We start from the raw sequence: 21,431 nt of genomic DNA, 5'->3' as shown, positions 1-21,431 counted from the left end.
TAATTCACTGAGCAGCATGAATTAAGAAAAGTGCGCGCTATAATTTTCAACTCCTTCAAGTACTCCAAAGGGCCGGACAAGAGAGACTTCCAGACAGTCCTGGACAAGTTTGAAAACTATTGTGAGGTGAACACAACAGAAATCGGTAAAACTGGCGCCTATACTCACCACAAGGCAAAGGTAGGCTCACAACAGAAGCAAACTGCAATTTTGATTGGCAGCCATCTTGCGCAAGAAGCCGCATAGGTGGAGTGTAGCCACTTAAAATGGCCAACTCCCGATTTAAAATGGCGAACGGCAAAGGCTGATGGGAAAGTCAGCCAACAACACACAAATGAGCAGCTGCAAGTTGGCTGTGTATTTACCTCTGGAAAGGCCAGACACTGTCGATACCAGCAACCACCAGCATAACAAAACAACAGCCACCTGCATACTAATGAGCAATCCCCGGGAACAATAAACAACATTTAGACACACAAAGCAAAACCAGACTCTTCGGCGCCAGCAGACGCCTACACAAAAGGAGGTGAACGACCACCTCAAGACCGCCCATCGATCAGGGAACCGCTCCAGCATTGGAGAAAATCGAACCAAGCGCTTGGGACAAAGTCCAATCACTTGGGACCAGGTACAGGGTCCCCGTCCCCCCACTAAGGCGGGAAGCCCCTGGGGACTATGAGAATTGAGCCCCAAATTCAAGTCGTTCTCTTCTCCACCGCTTCTCCAGCTCTTCACTCTTCAGCCGCTCGTCGAAACTGTAAGTCTTAATTCAACGCTCGCTACGAGATAGGCGCTCCTAGCTACCAATCTGTATCAACTTCGAATCCCGCAGGCTCAGAACCCGAACGAAAGGCCATTTGTTTCCCTGACCTGGTGGGCCAGTTCCAAGTTAAGTATAGGCCTGCTAGTCGTAGAAGTAGCTTAGACATACAATTTGTGCATGAGTAGCGATTACTGTGTATAATAAATGTGCTTTGATTTAAACCTTACTGAGCGGTGTATTGGATTATTGATCATTACTCGGACTTGAACCACGTGCCGGTATCATAAAGATACCTGGCGACCCAAGAGCAAAGGTAATAAAACGGAGCAATTGAACTAAGGCAAAATTAGCAACAGGAGTTCCCGAGAAGACGTGAACCGGCGAAACAGTGTTTTGCGCATGCACGAGAAGCCGGGCATGCGCAGTTGTGAAAAGAGCACACAGTAAAGGAAAAACAATTTGCGCATGCGCAATCCATTCCTACGCTTTACGTCATGAGCATCGTGACGTCAGAGGCCCTAGGCCATGCCCATATAATGGGGAAATGTCTGAAAATAGTGTAACAAAATGTTAAAGCCAGAAAACACAATTCTTTCACCTGGAAAGACAGCACAATGCCTGAACTTCGACCAGTAGCTGAAAGTAACCTCCGCAGAACCCTGCAACGACTCAGACGATGATTTCATCATTGGACGTGGCGACCTAGGTACCAAATCCGAACCGCAACGAGATGTGTTGTACATTGAAGCATCCGACACAGTCATGGACAAATTCTTCTGATTCAAGGATCCTCAGCCCAGCATAGACGACATCCCGACCCATGAGTACAGGATTCTGCTACGGCCTGACGCCAAGAGACAGAGAGTGGTCCACGCACCACGAAGAGTCCCCGACTCCGCACAGAATGTGATGACTGACTCCACAGCAAGACCACTGCACCACTCCGTTGAGAGTGCACAGATCGACTCCACAGCGAGACCACTGCATGACTCCACACAGGCAACGATGCCAGACTCCACAGAGAGAGCAATACAAGCCTCCACAGCGAGCTCGCTGACAGACTCCACAATGGAAGCAACGCAAGACTCCAGAGCGCAGTCCTTGCATGAACAAGACCATGAAGGTCTAGCAACCTTATCTGAGCAACCAGCTGTAGACAATGCAAGTCTGCCATGCTCAAGTGCACAGCAAGACGACTATGACAGTCTACCATGCTCACGTGAACAACAGAAAGACTATGACAATCTACCCAGATTATTTGAGCCACCAGAAGAAGACTCTGACAGTCTACCCAGCTCATCTAACCGACAAGAAGACACTGAAGGTCTACCCACTGTATGTGCGACAAGTGACAAAGGCTTCACAATTCCCATACAAGATGTGCGACATCTCATCGAGACTGACAGATCTCAGCTAGTATGTACAGAGGCACTCGACAATCAAAGTGAGGTTACTAGTGACTCCAGTGACACCATGTTAATTCAAACCTCATCTACTCGAGCCTCTCCACAAGAACCTGGAATGACTCCAGACGGGGAGCATCAAGAAACCAAAGGTGATTCAGGTGAACCAGAAAGGGCTCCAGACGGGGAGCATCGACAAGCCAAAGTTGATTCAAGTGAACCGGACATGACTCCAGACGGGGAGCGCCGAGGAATCAGAGACGGCACGCTCAATGAAACAGCAGATGCCACAAAGGACACTGCAGGCACCTGACTGTGGCGACGAGGGGCTTTTCACAGTAACTTCATTTGAAGCCTACTTGTGACAATAAGCGATTTTCATTTAATTTCATTTAATTTTCATTTCACAGTAACTTTGTGAAGGACTCGAATTCTCCACTCGGTGTGGTCATTGAGCGCAACAAACACGACAACAAAACCTACAAAGACAACAACAAAGACAATAACAAGAAGCGTACCAGAGGCAACAAACACAACAACAAGCACGTTAATAACAACAATGACAACAACAATAGAACAACAACTGGTACGACATGGTAAAACTCTGCCCATGAGGGACAATGTTACTGTTCAGCACAGAACAATGGCGAGAGTGTAAACATACCATGGCATGTCAACGCATCTTACCAATTCACGTTTGCGACACTATGGACTTTCAGGAAAGATGTCATCAAGAATTGCTACCACAAGCATAAAAAAAAGAGTCCACCTCAGACAAAGAAGTGACTTGACCATTTGCACACCTCCTGATGACTTCTTGGTTCCTTCAGCACCAGGACACTGACGGCATTCACAAGGGAATGACAACATCAACATCGACACTTCCATAACAGCACAAGAAAGCCACTCGACCATGTAAATTCATGAACTTTGGACTCATCACTATTATTTGGTATTGTATAATCCTCAACGTCATCATAACTATTATTTGGTATTGTATAATCCTCAATGTCATCATAACTATTCTTTGATCTTGTATTGTCATCACTGTCATCATAACTTGTACATGTCATCACTTATTTACCTGTTTTTGTTCAATTTTTCTTTAACACTGTACAGAAAATATGTAGCACAAAAAAAGGGGGATGTGGTGATATGCATCATTGTAAATACACAAGGGGTTAATGTAAATACACTACAACTAAGTAAACACTAGAGGGAGCACCAGACATACAGCTAATGGCTGGGGCTGTTTAGCACAGGGCTAAATCGCTGGCTTTGAAAGCAGACCAAGGCAGGCCAGCAGCACGGTTCGATTCCCGTAACAGCCTCCCTGAACAGGCGCCAGAATGTGGCGACTAGGGGCTTTTCACAGTAACTTCATTGGAAGCCTACTTGTGACAATAAGCAATTTTCACTTTTCACTAATGAACACATAGAATAGGACACGACCAATGGGCAATCAAGACACCCAGAAGTGACACTACCACAAGGGGGCATTACACAACCCATATATAAGGACAGGGCACACATGCTCTGTCTCTTTCCACAGGCGACACTTAGAGAGTAGGACAGAGGCAGATCAGAAACATCACACCCACCATGTGGCTTAGAGCAGACTGGTTAGTTAGACTGAGTTACTATAGCAAGATTAGCAGGAGAGTTGAACTCATAGAGAACTGTCCTAATGGTTCAATAAATCACATTGAACTTACTTCAACGTCTGGAGTATCTTTTGGTCAAAGCTGCATCGAGTTGCAGCCTGTGTTATCCCAGAGTACATAACACAACAACATTGATGATATTGTTTGACGAAATAGAGTCAATATTATTTGAAAAAGGCTGCTGACAGGTGGATGTTTCCTTTGGTTGATTATAAGCTTCAAATATATTAAATACTTTGGGACTGTTAGCATTCCAAGGAAAGTACATGTTTATCTCACATACAGAACAAAGGGATGTGGAAATCAATCCCCATAAATTTTTTACCTAATTTCAGGAAAGAACTAAGTTGCCAACCTCACTGCTTTCATTTATTCACTGCCAACATGAAAATGAAGAGCGTCGTCTCTCCAGCAAATTCAAGTTTAACAATAAGCAAAGGATAAAAACATGATCAATCACTGAAAACACTCAACGGGCCAAATAGCATCTGTGGAGAGAGCAGTCAAAACATTTCAGGCATGGACCCTTCCTCAAGTCTTGTCTATGAAAAGAGCACGTATTGAAGACACATCCTATTGAAACCAAGGAACGGCATTGTGTTAAAGCTACCAAGTTATTTTGTAGCCAGCAGCTCCTCAAAATTACAGAAGAGAAAGCATTTTAAAACTGATGGATGGATTGTGAAACAGGTGCTCTTAAAGATTTGGACTAGATTTTCCATTCATTTGTTTTGTGGCGATATTCATGTATTAATAATGACACGGCCTTCAATAGGCTTTGGTTTGGACCACTAACATGAGCTGACTAAATATTTGATGAAGTTGTTACATCTTTGCTGCATTTCTGGATAACCCCAGTACTGAGATTTATGGAACGTTAAAGAATTTGACAACCAGAAATCATTTACGTAAAATCGTCAGATAAAGCTGAATGAAGATACATTCTAGCTTTTCTGCTCGGATATGTCTCTACTACGGCTGCACCTGGTTACTTAAATTATTCAGCGCGTTAAATTTGTTAGGGTCTAACTAAAAATGTCTAGGATTTTTATCTATTACCTAAGCCAACTATTACCATAGTTCAACACTAAACTCAGGAGCAATTCTGGAAAATGGTGGAGTAAAATAATTAAATTAGATTTTTAACAGTTTTCCACACATCCCCAATGTATTCCTATTACCGCTTTAAACTGTTTGTTATACATCCAGTGAGTAAGGAAGATTTCTTCTACAATTGCTACTCCCTGGAACAGCTGAAGGAAGGCTCCCAAATGCAGGGAAAGATGAGTGAAGCATGAGTCCAAAACTGAGATGCCGCACCCTCCACTTGGAGACATCCATAGAATCTTAGATTTTACATGCTAGTGTAATATTACAGTCTCTTGAATAATGTTTTTGCTTTTTACTTCAGTTGATTATTCTGTTCAACTACATTTTGTTTTTTGACATCGCTTTTGAGATGACAATTCCGTTATTACAACATAATGTAAAAAGTAATAAGTAACTTCTGAATATATGTAATATTAATTTAGATTGCTGAATGTTTGGCCTGTTATGCAGATAGAATACGAAATGGAACATTGTAGTTGATAAAATTCCCCTATCTGTAGCCTGGCAGGAGCAGAGAGGCACTTCATCAGTGCCCTCACCCCCTGGGCCTCCACCATCACTGGACTAGGCAAACCTCACACCAAAGCCTTCCTGCTGGAGTCCCCAATGAGGGGGGTCAGAGCATCTCGGTGGGGAGAGGGGGGGGGAGTGGAGAGACTCGGGCTTCAAGCCTGTTAATTGCATGCATATGCAAGCTTTACTTTAATTCACATGTTACTTCAGCGCGGGGCCGATAGCGGACTGCCACTGCCACCGGGGGATGGGAGGATAGCCACGGGGTGGGTGCGAAACCTGTTTTTCGTAGGTCGCTCCATTCTCCACCCAATCAGGATTTCCGTTTGGAGCAGAGGTTAATGGAGAATCCTGGTCTAAGTAATCCCATTTTATGATCTTTTGATGTCTGGAACCTTTGAGACAATTCCACAGGAGATAGGGTTATTTCATCCTACATGGGGCGTTTTCAATGTCTTATAACTTTCTGGTTGGTTAGCAGTTCCCATTGTCTTGACAGAACTAAGCTGATCAAAGTCTAGCACGTTGCATGTTTTGCCTTTGTTTCAAGAGAGTAGATCTTGACACCCCTAGCTATGAAATGACATGCAATATGTCGGCAGTGCAATTCATCTCAAAACTTTTCAGGGAATTGGTCAACTTACAGCATCAGACATCGGATGACTAGTGGCAGCCATATTTTGATTAGTGTCTTTTCTTGTATTTTATTTTAATTAAGTTTTCTTTAAATAGTTCAAGTAGCAATGAGGAGAGGTTGGGCTTGTTTCACTTGGAACAGAGAAGGCTGAGGGGTGACATGATTGAGGTATTCACAATTGTGAGGGATAGAGATAGAGTAGACAGAGGAGCATGTTTCTCTTATCACAGAGTTCAAAAACCAGGGGTTATAGATTCAAGCTATGTGGCAGAAAGATTAGAGGGGACACGAGGAAAAGTTTTTTTATGCAGAGGGTGGTGGGTGCCTGGAATTTAGGTTGCAATGCTGTTGGAAACAAGTATTTTAAAAATTGAAATAATGATTATAGATATACTGATGAAAACTAGGTAGGTTGCGGTTGTCTAAGCTAAGATTTGATTCCCGGCTTGGGTCACTGTCTGTGCGGAGTCTACATGTACTCCCTCTATTTGCATGGGTTTCCTCCGAGTGCTCCGGTTTCCTCCCACAAGTCCCGGAAGTGTCTTTAAGACAGAGATAGATAGGTTCTTGATTAATAAGGGGATCAGGGGTTATGGGGAGAAGACAGGAGAATGGGGATGAGAAAATATCAGCCATGATTGAATGGCGGAGCAGACACGATGGGCCGAGTGGCCTAATTCGGCTCCTATGTCTTATGGTCTTATGTTGTTATGAAAGACGTGCTGTTAGGTAATTTGGACATTCTGAATTCTCCCTCCGTGTACCCGAACAGGTGCCGGAATGTGGCGACTAGGGGCTTTTCACAGTAACTTCATTGCAGTGTTAATGTAAGCCTACTTGTGACAATAAAGATTATTATATTATATTAGATAAGACTTCCTCACCCATTCGGAAATTGTCATACAGTTTTATCTCTAAGTGAGAAGAATCTTAGATTTAGTGACAGATTTACCTTTTGAGATCCCTTTATTGAATCACCAGGAACATACTGAAGTACTGTGGACCTGCCCAATTCTGATCTTGATTTATCAAGTTTGCCATGCATTGCCTGCCGAGATATCTTACAGTTCCACCCAGTTCTCCAGAAGGACGGTCACTAGTCAGTCACTAGACAACTGACAAACTGGGCATTGAAATCTCACAAAACAGCGACCAGGTACCAGCAGTTCCTCACAAGAGGCAAGCTGAGCAGTACATTATTTGTGGGTACATGGTTACCATTTCTTAAAGATAGATTGGCCTCACATCCTCCATTGAACTCTGGTTCTATCAATTGGATATGCCGATCTTAAACATCAATGATTTGCCTTTTTGCAACTTAATCATAGTGGGCACCAGATCATTGATATTTGAGCATATATTCTCATGTGAAACTTCCAGATAAATGCCATCCACTAGCTGTCATTCCAAATGCCAAAGTTTCTCATCAACCACACACTTGTGTCTGCCTTCAGTATGATGGAAAGATTTAGTAATGTGCCAACCACTTGGATGTGGTGATGGCCATGGGCAGCACGGCAGCATAGTAGTTAGCACTGTGGCTTCACAGCGCCAGGGTCCCAGGTTCGATTCCCTGCTGGGTCACTGCCTGTGCGGAGTCTGCACGTTCTCCCCCGTGTCTGCGTGGGTTTTCTCTGGGCGCTCCGGTTTCCTCCCACAGTCCAAAGATGTGAAGTTTAGGTGGATTGGCCATGCTAAATTGCCCTTAGTGTCCAAAAAAAGGTTAGGAGGGATTATTGGGTTAGGGGGATAGGGTTGAAGTGAGGACTTAAGTGGGTCGGTGCAGACTCGATGGGCCGAATTGCCTCTTTCTGCACTGTATGTTCTATTACGGAGTTGAGAGGATTAGCTTATGAGGAGAGACTAAGTAGACTGGGACTATACTCATTGGAATTCAGAAGAATGAGGGGGGATCTTACAGAAACATATAAAATTATGAATGGAATAGATAAGATAGAAGCAGGGAGGTTGGTTCCACTGGCGGGTGAAACTAGATCTAGGGGGCATAGCCTCACAATAAGGGAGAGCAGATTTAGGACTGAGTTGAGGAGGAACTTCTTCACCAAATGGGTCATGAATCTGTGGAATTCCCTGCCAATGAAGCAGTTGAGGCTACCTCATTAAATGTTTTTAAGGCAGAGGTAGATAGATTTTTGAACAGCAAAAAATTAAAAGTTACGGTGAGCGGGCTGGTAAGTGGAGCTGAGTCCACAAAAATGTCAGACATGATCTCATTGCATGGCAGAGCAGGCTCGAGGGGCCAGATGGCCTATTCCTGCTCCTAGTTCTCATGCTCTTATATGAGATATACAAGTAGCTTAATCCAAGAAAGCCCACCACACATAGTATGGCTGTAGGATGTTTGAACAAAGAACAAAGAATATTACAGCACAGGAAAAGGTCCTTCAACCTTCCAAACCTGCACTGACCATGCTGCCTGCCTGAACTAAAATCCCCTACCCTTCCGGGGACCATAGCCCTCTATTCCTATCCATCCATTTGTCAAAATGCCCCTTAAAAGTCACCATCATATCTGCTTCCACTACCTCCCCGGCAACGGGTCCCAGGCTCCCACCACCCTCTGAGTAAAAAACCTGCCTCGTACATCTCCTTTAAACCTTGCCCCTCTCATCTTTAACCTATGCTCCCTAGTAATTGACTCTTCCACCCTGGAAAAAGCTTCTGACTATCCACTCTGTCCATGCCCTTCATAATCTTGAAGACTTCTTTCAGGTCGGCCCTGAACCTCCGTCGTTCCAGTGAGAACAAATCAAGTTTCTCCAACCTCGCCTCATAACTAAAGCACTTTTCCATTGTCACGCAGAGTCACTAGGTATGCAACTGAAATATCTCTCTTGGCCCTTGTGCAAGTTTCAGTCTTAAATTACTGAGATTACTAACAGGGGAATTACGCTTGTCTCTTTGCCTGGGGACCTAGGTTAAGTAATTGATAGGGGAATTAAGATAGTCAACAATAATATGTGTATTAAATCATCCATTATAGTCATTAAGTCATTATTAACATTAAATGAAAAGACAGTAATTTTCCCATGTTAGCAGGTTGCTGGAATTATAATTGATCCACACAAATTGGTGGATTAGCCAAGTCTAAAAAAACCTTCAGGATGGTTGCTGCTAACTGGGGAATTACATTACTGGAGTGCCAAAAAACCCAGTGCACGTGATAGCTTTTTCATATGGATTACATATTTTTAACTTCTGGACATTTTTGATCTTGAGTTTTATGGTGAACATGAGTAATATATGTTATACCAAGGCATTGGAGACAGTTTTGGAGGGGAGTGTTAATTAGATCCCAAGCCAGATGGTGAAAAGTGAAACTAGGTACGTGATCCAATGGCCACGCTGCGCCCGAAAAACAGCTCACTGGGCGCAGCGTGGCTGATAAAAGTCGGAAGACTCCGCTCCCGGAATCTAAATGGCCCGCAATTCCTCTAAGATCTAACGCAATCTCGCAAGACGTTGTGATATAATTCCTTCTCATTATGGGCAGGATCATATTTTAGGAAATCTGCATATTAGAGCGAGACAGCTAGTGTCACTTTAAAGTGCAGATTCCCGAGGTAACTGAGGCGTTGGGATCTATCCCCCTTCACCTTAGCGACCCCAGGCAAGCGCCGTTCAGTGGGGACCAGATGGACCGGCACTTGTGGGGGGTTCCCAAGGTATCAGAGGCACAGGCAATTTCACCCATCAAGTTCTATAGACCAGGCATTGTCAAACTCGGGGGCGTAATCCGCGGGTGGGTTGCGGGCGGGTGTCGGGAGGGTCACAGAGCCATCCGTCGCGGCGCTCCCAATCGCACAAATCTGCACGCAGCAGCCGGCTGTTTATAACGCTCGCTGCAAGCGGCCTTCAAAATGGCCGCAAACATGTTAAAAAATGCAGCGGTACTGCGCGTGCCAAAACTATGCGCATGTGCGCTGATGATCTGGCACGCATGCACAGTGTGGCCACATTTTTTAAAAACGGTTGCAGCTTTTTGTTTTACAAGTTCGGGGGGGGGGTTTTATTCATTTTATTCATTTATTTTATTCATTTAATTTAATTTTTTTCATTTATTTTACTCATTTTTTTTTCAAGTTCGGGGGGGTTTTAGAAAAACCCACTTATCCTTGCCCAAATCACATGTACCCTATGCGCCACCTTGAACTGAATCAAGCTCATCCTCGTGCAGGAGGAGGCTGAATTCACCCACTGCGTCACCTCACACCACAGTCCCCAACCTATTCCCCCCCACCAACTGCTCCTCCCATTTGTTCTTGATCCTCACCGCTTACGCCCCCCCACCCTCACTCCCCCAACCACCCGTTATATCTCCAATCCTACCCTCCCCCAACTCATCCGGGAGCAGCAGTTGCTCCAATAGCATGTAATCTGGCGCAACCTGGGAAATGCCATCCACCCTTTTCGCGCACCGTCCGCTCCTGCATATATCTAAATTCACTCCCTCTCGTAAACTCAGACCTCTCCCACAGCTCATCCAGACATGCAAACTTCCCTTCTGAATACATCTCTAATCCTCTTAAGCTCCGCCTCCCTCCATTTCCCATACATTCCACCCATCTCCCCCAGCTTAAACCTGTGGTTCCCACAAAGTGACGTTAACATCGACATCTCCAACTTAAAATGTCTCCTCAGCTGATTCCTCACCCTGACTGTCGACTGTACCACCGGGCTCCCTGTATACCTCCCCAGAGCTAACGGCAGAGGAGCTGCCACAGAGGCCCTCAGACTGGATCCCCAACAGGACTCCTCCTCCAGCCTGACACACTCCACCCTGTAGCCCGTTCCCTCGTCACCTGAATCACCAAATACCTGAACCTTTCCCATCTGCCTTGAACGGCAACACCTCCAAGTTGATGACCTGCCGCCTTCGCCGGAAACACCTCAATCTTCCCAACATTTAACATACCCGGAGAAGGCCCTAATCCTCTCTAATATTCCCATGATCTTACCCATACTCTCCAGCAGGTCCGACACAAACAACAACAGGTTGTCCACGTGCAATGACACCGGGTGCTCTCTGCTTCCCCTTGCAATCCCCCCACTCCACTGACCCCCTGAGAACCATCATCTAGGTCTCAATCGCCAGTACAAACAGCAGTGACAACAACGGACTGTGGTAGTCACCACTGATGTATATATTAGGTGCTTTGTGGTAAGGCCCTGTAGAGCATGTTAGTCCGCTGAGCGTAGTTTTTCTTCAGTAGCGCCATGGCGTCTTCGTAGGTCGTAGTGTACTGGATAAGTGGAAAGACGCTGGAGTTCAGCCACGTGTAGAGGATCTGAAACTTCTGAGCTTCCGGAATTCGGTCTGGTGCAGGTCCTCGTACAGATACAGGGGTAGTTCCCTGCTTGCTGGCTCCGCCCAGTAGGTGGAGTATAAATATGTGTGCTCCTCGTACAGCAGCCATTTTGCCAGCTGCTGTAGGAGGCCACGCAACTTAGTGTAATAAAGCCTCGATTGCATCCAACTCTCATCTTTGTGTAACTGATCGTGCATCAATATATTACACTAAAATTTTCAGAAGATGGACCTCCGCATCAAGCCAGATCGCCTGCAGCTGGATCCGCAATCAGGCAACGCCAAAAAGGACTTTGAACATTGGCTAGCCTGTTTCGAAGCTGACATCAGGTCTGCACCAGACCCAATTCCGGAAGCTCAGAAGATTCAGATCCTCTACACGCGGCTGAGCTCCAACGTCTTTCCACTTATCCAGGACATGCCGACCTACGAAGACGCCATGGCGCTACTGAAGGAAAACTACGCTCAGCTGACTATCACGCTCTACGCCAGACACATCCTTTCCACTCATAGTCAACTTCCTGGTGAGTCAGTGGAAGATTTCTGGCGAGCTGTAATTCCCCTAGTCAGAGACTGTGACTGTCAGGCCATCACGGCCATGGAACACTCAAACTTGCTCATGAGAGACGCTTTTGTTACAGATATAGGGTCGGATTACATCCGCCAGCGCCTCTTAGAAGGGGCCACGCTCGACCTCGCGGCAACCAAAAAGCTAGCACTCTCGCTGACGGTCGCTTCGCACAACGTCCAGGCCTACACTCCTGGCCGCGTGGCCCACCCCTCCTACGCATCGTGGGCTCCGCAGGTGGCCGACCCATCGGGGACCCCCCTCAGCCAACCCCACGCCTGTGCCGCGCGGCAGCCAACCAACCCCAGGGGCCCCAAATGTTACTTCTGTGGGCAGCCAAAACACCCCCAACAACGCTGCCCGGCCCGGAGCGCCCTTTGCAAGGCCTGCGACAAGAAGGGACACTTCGCTGCGGTGTGCCAGGCCCGCGCAGTCGCCGCTATTGTTCCGGCCCCTCCCCATGTACAGCCAGTGGGTGCCGCCATCTTCCCCTCCCCGAGCCACGTGCGGCCCGTGGACGCCGCCATCTTGTTCGACCCCCACCACATGTGGCCCGTGGGCGCCGCCATCTTGTTCGACCTCCACCACGTGCGGCCCGTGGGGTGCTGCCATCGTGTCCTCCCCAGGATCATTGGGCACCGCCATCTTGTTTGCCCCACGACACTTGCGGCCCCTGGGCGCCGCCATCTTACCAGGACCCATGCCCCCCGGGCACCCCATTGTCTGCCATCATCGATGACCAGCTGCGTCTCGCCTCGGTCACAAATGACCAGACCCGCCCACGCAACCTAGCAACGGCCTCTACCAACGTGAAAATCAATGGGCATGAGTTTCCCTTCCTGCTGGACTCCGGCAGCACCGAGAGCTTCATCCATCCTGATACAGTAAGACGCTGCTCCCTCGCGGTACACCCCGCCACCCAGAGAATCTCCCTGGCCTCCAGGTCCCACTCCGTGGCGATCCGGGGGTACACTCCTGTCTCGTTGCCCTGTGCAGTTCAAAACTCTGTGAACTTATCTCATTTGTACATACACTTGCCACCAATGGACATGCCAATACATGCCACAAGTTTTGGGCCAAACCAAACCTACCTAAAATATCAAATAAGGACCTCCACTCCACCCAACCGATGGCCTTCTCTGCATCCATAGAAATAATAATCTCTGGTACCCACCCCCTTGATGGAGTCATAACCACATTTAACAGCCTCCTGATGTTGCTAGAGAGCTTTCGGCCCTTTACAAACAACATTTGATCCTCAGAGACCACCCCAGGTGCACATCCTTCAATCCTCCCCGCCAGTACTTTCACATCCATATTCAACAACAAAATGGGCCTATACGATCCACACTCCAGCGGATTCTTCCCATTCTTTGGGATTAGTGTGAACGACGCCTGCGTCAGTGTCTCTGGCAGTTCCCCCTTCTCCAATGCCTCACCAAATATGCCCAACAAATGCAGCGCCAACTCTGCCACAAACGCCTTATAAAACTCCGCTGCAAAGCCATCTGGTCCTGGGGCCTTCCTCGGCTGCATTCCCCTGATACCATCAATCACCTCCCACAGCCCCAGTGGCTCTTCCAATGCCTGCCTCCTCTCTTCTTCCAACCTTGAAAACTCCAACCCGTCCAAAAGCTGCCCCATATCCTCTTCCTCTCCACCCATTTCGGCCCTATACGACTTCTCAGAATATCCCAGAACACCTCATTTATCCTCTCCAGCTCTAACATCCCCTTACCCTTCTCTGTCCGCATCCTTAGAATTTCCTTAGATACCACCTGGCTCCATAGCTAGTGGGCCAGCATACGACTCGCCTACTTTCCATACTCATATTGTATCCCCTCGCCCTCTGTAACTGCCCCACTGCCTTTCCTATCGTCAACCTATCAAACTACCCCAGCAACCTCTTCTTCTCCGCCAACAACTCCTTATTGGGAGCCACTGATTATCTTCTGTCCACCTCGACTATCTCGTCCAGCAACCGTTCTTGCACCTCCCTCCGCCTTCTATCCCTGTGCACCTTGAATGAGATAATCTCCCCTCAGACCACTTCTTTTAACGCCTCCCAGAATGTGGCTGCCAACACTCCCCATTCAGATTAAGCTTCACGGAATCCCCAATTGCGAGCCTCACTTTTCCTCAAAACCCCGTATCTGCCAAAAGATCCGAATCTAGCCTCCATCCCCGGCCTCTGCACCTGCCCTGAGCTAAGCCTCACCTCCAGCCAATGCGGTGCAAGATCCAAAATCACAATTCCCACATGCCATGCCCCCACTACCCCCATCAACACCGCCCAACTCACCATAAAGAAATCAGTTCTAGAGTACACGTTGGGCATGTGTGAGAAGAAGGTGTACTCCTTCCCCACTAGAAACCTGAATCTTCACGGATCAACCATTCCCATACGTTCCATAAACACTCCAGTTCCTTTGCCGTCCCAATTAGGCACATTGACCAGCACCACCGGTGTCCCCTCCAGAACCCCATTCACGATCACATATCTTCCCCCCGAGTCACGCACTTCTTTGGCCCCCACGAACCTCATCCTTTTGTTCAACAAAGTGACCACCCCCCCATGACATTAAACAAAAAAACAGAATACTCAAAGTCACAAATCACCTCCTCCCAAAAAAGCGAAGATGGGAGGGTGGGGGGGGGGGGGGGGCGGGGGCGGGGGGTGGGGGGGAATGATCACCCTCTTACAAACTTACAGCACCCCAAAAAAATTCCAACCCTCCTGCAACACAAAACAGGCATGCCATCCAACTTTTGCAGATTTAACTCCTCCATCTCACACCAACTCTCATTTCTCCCTGAGTTTATGGTCCCTTAGAAAGTCATGGGCCTCTTCTGGCGTCTCAGCCTTCAATCGTGACCCAAAGTCTCGCCGGGTCCAGGACCCCAAAACGAGTCTTCCTTCAATACAGCTCGGCCTCAGTCCTGTTGAATTCAGCACGCCTCTTCGCCAGCTCTGTACCAATGTCCTGGTACACAATTTCCCTCCCATTCGCAGTCTCGGTTCCCCCCGGCCCACCTTCGAATCTTCTCCTTCTCCACAAACTTGTGCAATCGCACAATCAGCACCTGTAGCGCTCCCCACGCTCGGCCTCTGCGTTAAGGACCTGTGAGCCCAGTCCACCTCTGGGGTTGTGTCCAGCACCTTCTCCTCCACCAGCCCAGCCAGCATCTTCGACACATACGTTGTGGCACTCGTTCCTTCCACATCCTCTGGAAGACCCACAATTCGCAAATTCTGTCGCGTGGACCTGTTCTCCTGCTCCTCCACCTTCACTCGCAGCAGCTGGCCTAGATCCCCAAGATCCCCGTCTCCGATTCCAAGGGCGCAATTCGATCGCTCTGGTCGGACTCCACCTTCTCCACCTCACACATCAACCCCCTTGCACCTTGAGGCGCTTTTCCACCCAGTCCAGCGATCCTCACAGAGGTGCTGCTGCTCACTCAATCGCCCTCGACCAATCGCCATGCATCTCCTTCCTTTGCTGGCGAAATTCCTCCTTGATGAAGGTCATCAACTGCTCCACCTGGGGCTTTCCCACTGCCAATGACCCTTCCTCCCCCCTGCCATTCTTGCAATTGTTACTGCGCCACAGGTCCCCTCCAGTTCCTTAGCCAGCTCTTTAATTGTTTTTTGCTGGGTCTGCGAATCTTGGGGAGAACCTCTTCTTCTGCACCTTACACATCACTTTTCTGCCGGAGCTACCCCACTAGCGGCTATAAAGTGCCCAAAGTGCCTTTGAGCCGGAGTCGCCCTGTGTGCGACCGCTAAGTCCATGGCCGCCGCTGCAAGGTCTTCATTTTTTCTTCATGTGAGCATTGCTGGCAACGCAAGCATTTTTTACCCATCTGAAGGTAGTGGTGAACCGCTTTCTTGAACCAGTGCAGTCCATCTGGTGTACATCCACTCACAATGCTGTTCGAAAGGGAGTTCCAGGATTCTGAGCCAATGACAGAGAGAGCAATGATATAGGGCAGGAATTTCCGGACCCCCGCGCAGTGTGTTTCGCAGCAGAGGGAGGCCTCCCGTTATTGGCCAGTGGTGGAGAAGATCCCGCCGCTGTCAGCGGGATTTCCCATTTTATGCATCCCATGCCGCCGTAAACCCATGGCAGGGGTACACCGTTGGCGAGAATTGCTGGAAACATCCGGCCATAGTTCCACGTTAGGATGGTGTGTGGCTTGGAGGGGATCTGAGATTGGTTTGCTACAAGTCCATCATCTTTTGTAGATGGAACGATGCTGATGAAGAGAAGGTTTTAGGGGCTTGGACGATAGTAATTATACAAGGGGTGTTTTTCAGTGCATCCTTTTGTCTTTTAATCAGACAGCATTCTCTGACTAATCTGGAGCTGCATGGCAATCCAGCCATGTTAAACAGCAGGGTGTTTAAATGCTAATCCAGGGGTGAAATGTCAATGGGTTGAGTACACACAGCCAGACAGTTTCTAAAATCACTCTGTAGCTTAGAGCATCGCCGGCTGCCCATTAGCGCTGTTTCCCACCCAAATCACCAGATCAGTTTAGAAGCTACAAAGATCAAAAATCCTCATCCCCTGCTGTTGTTTTGTTGTCCTGTCTCGGGCTGTTTTCCCCCAAGAGACAGGCGTGTTCATTTGAGATTTACTCTTTGAACTAATCATGATTGTAAAACTGACATGGATGAAAATTAAACAAATGTTGGACCCTGCCATTAATACAATTTGCTCACAGAATGTCAGAACACAGTTAGGAAATGAAGAATGAAAGCAAGAGAAAAGAATTTTAAAAATAAATATGCCCTGGGACACAAATGTATTGTTCTCAATTTTAGAAATTGACATGCATTGTTCAAGTAAAAGCTAAAGTCAATAGTTTAGTGATTATGTAAGTGACAGAGAGGCTGATTGCTTTTCTTCTTCTTTCATTGGCGTGAGCGTCTGAGAGACCTAACAAGATTTGTGTGGATTTCCACTAGATATAAATCTGAGTATGAGCAGGGACTATTATAATAATAATAATAATCTTTATTATTGTCACAAGTAGACTTACATTAACACTGCAATGAAGTTACTGTGAAAAGCCCCTAGTTGCCACACTAGAGCGCCTGTTCGGGTACACTGAGGGAGAATTCAGAATGTCCAATTCACCTAACAAGCACGTCTTTCGGGACTTTTAGGGGGAAACCGGAGCACCCGGAGGAAACCCACGCAGACACGGGGAGAACGTGCAGACTCTGCACAGACAGTGACCCAAGCCGGGAATCGAACCCGGGCCTCTGGCGCTGTGAAGATAGTACTATAATCTGAATTCTACTTTCTCCACTCACTACTAGAGCTACACGGTCTGATGAATTCATCTGCTGAGCCATCGCACTGGTTGTAGCTGTTGTTATTTCCTACACACCATGACAAATAGAAAAACAAATGCATTGATTGCCCATTCCTAATTACCCCTGAGAAGGTGATGTTGAGCCACCTTCTTCAACCACTGCACTCCATGTGGTAAACTTCCTTCATGCCTGCATTTCCTTCAACTCATTTTCATTGTTATTTCAATTAATTTTAACTTTCTTATGGGGAGTGCATTCCATTGTCCATGATGGAGGTCATTTGCTTATTTCATATACACTTCTAAATAGATCGACTTGTCCATATTTTGCATGTTAGGAATAAAATGAAACATTATTGCCCAAAGGACCAACCTCATAAAGATCATTATATAAGATACATATTGTCTAAAGAAAGTACACCAATATTACTTAATCCTTCATAGAGCTGAGGAGGACAACTATGAGTGATAATAGCATGATCAGCCAGATCCCAAACTTTTGAAATCACTGAGACAATCATAGATCATAGAATTGTAGAATTTACAATGCAGAGGGAGGCCATTCGGCCCATCGAGTCTGCACCGGCCCTTGGAAAGAGCACCTGTAGCCACCTGAGTTGGCCACTTCCCAACTTAAAATGGAGAACCGCAAAGGCTGAAGGGAAATTCAGCCAACACAGGCAAAGAATAGCAAATACAGAAATCATGTGTATTGAGACCTGTAAGGAACCAGACAGCACTGAAACCAGCAGCCATCTGCATAGTAATGTGCGATTCCCAGGCACAATGGCAACAGTTAAGGTAAACAAAGCCAAGCCAGACTCCTCGGTGCCAGCAGGAGCCAAAACAAAGGAAGGCCAACGGACATTTAGGGACCGCCTAGCGATCAGGGAACCGCTCCAGCATTGGAGAAATCGATCCAAGTGATCGGAAAATAGACCAATCACTTGGAACCAGGTACGGGGTCCGCCCCGAAGGGCGGGAAGTACCTGGGGACTATAAAGTAATGCCCCCAAGTTGAAATCGTCCTTCTTGGCAGGGTCGCTCAGCAGCGAATCAACCCTTGAGAGTGAATTGCCCAAGCTGCCTCCAAGCAAGTAAGTCTCAAGTCAACGCTCGCTATGAGATAGGCGCTCCTAGCTACCAATCCATACCAGTTTTGAATCCCATAGACTCAGGACCTGAACGAAAGGCCATTTGCTCCCCTGACCTGGTGGGCCGGTCCGAAGCTAAGTATAGGCCTGTTAGTTATAGAGATAGTTTATTAAGTAGAATTTATGCATGAGTAGCGATTGACTGTGTATAATAAATGTGTTTTGATTTGAATCTTATTAATTGGTGTGTTGAGTTAGTGATCATTACTTGAACTTGAACCTCGTGGCGGCATCATAAAGATACCTGGCGACTCGAGAGCAAAGGTTATAAAACAGAGCCAATTGAACCAACCAAAAGTTAGAAACACACCCTACCTAAGCCCATACCTCCACCCTAACCCCAAACCTCTACCCTATCACCGTAACCCCACCTAACCTTTTTTGGACAAGAATGGTAATTTAGCATAGCCAATCCACCTAACCTGCACATCTTTGGCCTGTGGGAGGAAACCAGAGCACCCGGAGGAAACCCGCACAGACACAGGGAGAACGTGCAGACTCTGCACAGACAGTGGCATGTAAGATATCTCGCTATAGTAGGGGAAAATAAACCAGTACCGAGGGAACTGCAGAGTTCACAGCTCATCAGCCAGGTTTAAAGAAGTTACCATTCAGGATATTTTCCAACTCCGAGACTTGTGTTCATGATTGAAAAGCAGTCTCCATTACCCGACACTCTGAACTGAAGCTCAAATCTCTTTAAGTGCCGCAAATGTCTCAGCGTGTCCAGATGCTTTGAAGAAAACTTTAATTGCACATTATTGCTCACTGAGGGTTTGCCAATCTCATTCGCCTGACTCTTCCAAAAGCTGGGAAAATACATGCCAGCAGACTAATGTATACAAGTAAAAATTAATTGGTTGTGTGTTCATTTGCAGTTGAAATATTGTACAGAAGTAAAATAATTCCGCAAGATACTGAGTCAGCACTACACTTAGAAACAACATAATGGAATCGGTCTACAATGTAACTAATATGCAATAGGACTTTTGAATAAAACAGATTTGTTCATTGAGAAACCTTTCAGCTGTGATGTAAATTAATGGTGCAATTTATTGAGCTGGTAACCCTATCATAGCTGTTTAAAGTGAAAAGTACATATCTGCGGGACCGTCCACCATTTGCATGGATATCCATGAGAGCGGGGACTATAATACTGTAGTCTGAATTCTACTTTCTACACTCACTACTTGAACTACACAATGTGATGGATTCATCTGCTGAGCCTTTGGGCAGATTGTAGCTCCAGTTATTTCCTAAACATCATGACAAATAGAAAAACAAATGCTACGGCCAATAGTCTATATGAGTCCATGGTTAGGAATGGTAACAACAAAACCTGAATGCAGAAGACCAAAAATAGTTTTTGCGCACATCAAGCATTCATAAACTTTGTCACTAAGTGCAGCCCCGAACATGTAGTGCTCAACGAGCTGATGAAGCCTGCTATGAAGGCTGAGATGGACTCTGCAGGGTCCCTAACCCCAGAATTGAATTTACAAGTTGGATGATAATCAAGGGCCTTGAGTTACAGTGTTCCTTGACCAATTAAACTATCTGATCATCGGTCTTTGAGTCGTGTGCCTCTGAAGACATGAGGTTCCTAATTACATTATAAGCTTGCGGTCCAAAAGCTGCCAGAAGTATCACACTCGTTGGTCCTTCTTTCTTTTTCCAATCGTTGCTTCCTCCCCACCCCTCCTTGAATCATAAAACAATGCAGGCTGCTTTTACCTCGTCGCCACTGTGGTGGCTCGAGACATACATTGGAGGTGGTAATAAAGGGGTTTATTAATGAAAAGCAACGGCTGGTATACATACAAGCACAAAACACAATAGGATGGTTCTTGTCTCTTCGGCTTAGGAGTCCACGCTGCCCAGGCCCCTGTTCCTGGAGCCCCATGCAAACTCGCTATTGGCCAGGGTTCGCACACTCCCCCATGATTGACCCCGAGCTAGTCACATGGTCCACCAGACCTGCCCCTTTAAAAGGACCGTGTTATCACAGTCATGATTTCCCCAACTTCTAGAACACCCTCAGCCTCTAACCTCCACTCCTCAAAAACATCTCTTTCTTATTTTTGTTGATAAATTTAGAGTACTAATTCATTTTTTTCCAATTAAGGGGCAATTTAGCATGGCCAATCCACCTACCCTGCACATCTTTGGGTTATAGGGGCGAAACCCATGCAAACACGGGGAGAATGTGCAAACTCCACACAGACAGTGACCCAGAGCCGGGATCGAACCTGGGACCTCCGTGCCGTGAGGCAGCAATGCTAACCACTGCGCCACCGTGCTGCCCAAAAACCTCTTTCAACGTTTCACCCTTCCTTTCCTCCCACATGCTTAAGGTGCGCTTGTTGTTCACCATCCTGTAAAATGCTCAGGGGCACCTCAACGAATGAGAAGGATGGTATTAAAGTATAAATTGCTGTAGTACAATAATTATTCACTGTAAGTCATTCAGCATCTGTAAAGAACAAAAAATAGGTTATGAAATTTTGGCTATGTAATCTTTTGTTGCACACATATGCATTAATTCTGCAATTTAATTAGAATCTACATCGATTAATTACAGATACATCTTATTCATCAACTACTGCTACATACACAAAGAGAGCAGCAAGACAATTCTGTATCAGAAATGTACTGATCAACTCTCTCATACATAACCTGTCACAATTTGGGACAAATCTTAATATTTAAAAAACAATTAACTACCTGTACGAATTCTATGATGCACTATCAATTCCGACGAGACGAGAGTAGAGAGTAATCGAGGCTTTATTAAGCAGAGATGTGTTGCCTCCTCCAGCTGCTGCCGAAATGGCTGCAGCTCGGTGAGCACACACATTTATGCTCCGCCTATTGGGCGGGGCCAGCAGGCAGGGATCTACCCCCGTACCTGTAGTACAGGAGCCTTACCGTATTACTTCTCATTTGTGCAATATATACAAACAGT

Source organism: Scyliorhinus torazame, chromosome 10 (genome assembly GCF_047496885.1).
Source record: "Scyliorhinus torazame isolate Kashiwa2021f chromosome 10, sScyTor2.1, whole genome shotgun sequence".
NCBI lineage: Eukaryota > Metazoa > Chordata > Chondrichthyes > Carcharhiniformes > Scyliorhinidae > Scyliorhinus > Scyliorhinus torazame.
The sequence above is the reverse complement of the archived record's forward strand: the minus strand, read 5'-3'. Positions refer to the sequence as shown.